The 1,841-nt window shown below is 59.3% G+C and overlaps 1 pseudogene; it reads left to right on the forward strand.

Annotated features, from left to right (window-relative positions):
* The first annotated feature begins 399 nt into the window (after positions 1 to 399).
* LOC146757871 (18S ribosomal RNA) lies at positions 400 to 1,439 on the forward strand (annotated as a pseudogene).
* Positions 1,440 to 1,841: the final 402 nt, after the last annotated feature.

Raw genomic sequence — 1,841 nt, forward strand, 5'->3', positions numbered from 1 at the left:
CCGGCCGGTGCCGCCGTGCCGTGCCGCGTGTCCGGCTCCCGCAGCGCGAGCCCGGAGCGCGCCGCCGGCGAAAAGGCGCGCGACGACGCGAGCTGCGCAGCGGCGCCCGCTCCTTCCCCGCGTGGGGGAGGCGCGCGGGTCCGCCCTCGGGGAGCGGGCGTGCCTCTCCCGCCGCCGGTCCGCCCGCGCGAGCGAGCGACGCGGAGGGCCGCCCTTCCCTGCCGAGAGGCGTTCGCCCCGTCGGCCGCTGCCATCGACCCGCGAAGGGAAGGACGTTAGGGGCAAGGCGTCGAAGCCGAGCCCCGCGGGCCGACCGAGTCGGACCCGAGGGCGAGAGAGAGAACGGTTGAGCGGTCGTCGGCGGGTCGGGCGCGTCGGGTCGTCGCCCTTTGGCGCGGCTACCTGGTTGATCCTGCCAGTAGCATATGCTTGTCTCAAAGATTAAGCCATGCATGTCTAAGTACACACGGACGGTACAGTGAAACTGCGAATGGCTCATTAAATCAGTTATGGTTCCTTTGGTCGCTCCCCTCCCGTTCCTTGGATAACTGTGGTAATTCTAGAGCTAATACATGCCGACGAGCGCCGACCTCCGGGGACGCGTGCATTTATCAGACCAAAACCAACCCAGGCTCGCCCGGCGGCTTTGGTGACTCTAGATAACCTGGAGCCGATTGCACGCCCCCGCGGCGGCGACGACCCATTCGAATGTCTGCCCTATCAACTTTCGATGCTACTGTCTGTGCCTACCATGGTGACCACGGGTAACGGGGAATCAGGGTTCGATTCCGGAGAGGGAGCCTGAGAAACGGCTACCACATCCAAGGAAGGCAGCAGGCGCGCAAGTTACCCACTCCTGACCCGGGGAGGTAGTGACGAAAAATAACAATACAGGACTCTATCGAGGCCCTGTAATTGGAATGAGTCCACTTTAAATCCTTTAGCGAGGATCCATTGGAGGGCAAGTCTGGTGCCAGCAGCCGCGGTAATTCCAGCTCCAATAGCGTATCTTAAAGTTGCTGCAGTTAAAAAGCTCGTAGTTGGATCTTGGGATCGAGCTGGCGGTCCGCCGCGAGGCGAGCTACCGCCTGTCCCAGCCCCTGTCTCTCGGCGCCCCCTCGATGCTCCTAAGTGAGTGTCCCGCGGGGCCCGAAGCGTTTACTTTGAAAAAATTAGAGTGTTCAAAGCAGGCCGGCCGCCGGAATACTCCAGCTAGGAATAATGGAATAGGAGTCCGGTTCTATTTTGTTGGTTTTCGGAAACGGGGCCATGATTAAGAGGGACGGCCGGGGGCATTCGTATTGTGCCGCTAGAGGTGAAATTCTAGGACCGGCGCAAGACGAACTAAAGCGAAAGCATTTGCCAAGAATGTTTTCATTAATCAAGAATGAAAGTTGTGCCGTGGAGCAGCTGTGGGGCTGATGTGGGTGAGATCTATGGGGTAGGAGCTGCTGTGCGGCTGATGTGGGTCAGATCTATGGGCAGGAGCTGATGTAGGGAAGATTTGGGTCTGATCTATGGGTTAGGAACTGCTGTGGTTCAGATCTATGGGGCAGGAGCAGCTGTGGGGCACATGTGGGTCAGATCTATGGGTTAGGTGCTGCTTTGGGGAAAATGTGGTTCAGATCTATGGGGCAGGAGCTGCTGTGGGTAAGATTTGGGTCAGATCTATGGGGCAGGAGCTGCTGTGGGGCTGCTGTGGGTCAGATTTATGAGTCAGGAGCTGCTGTGTGGCTGATGTGGGTCAGATCTATGGGGCAGGAGCTGCTGTGGGGCATATGTGGGTCAGATCTATATGGCAGGAGCTGCTGTGGGGCACATGTGGGTCAGACCTATGGGGC

Source organism: Coturnix japonica, chromosome 18, assembly GCF_054131305.1.
Source record: "Coturnix japonica strain WE chromosome 18, WE-NBRP24, whole genome shotgun sequence".
Taxonomy (NCBI): domain Eukaryota; kingdom Metazoa; phylum Chordata; class Aves; order Galliformes; family Phasianidae; genus Coturnix; species Coturnix japonica.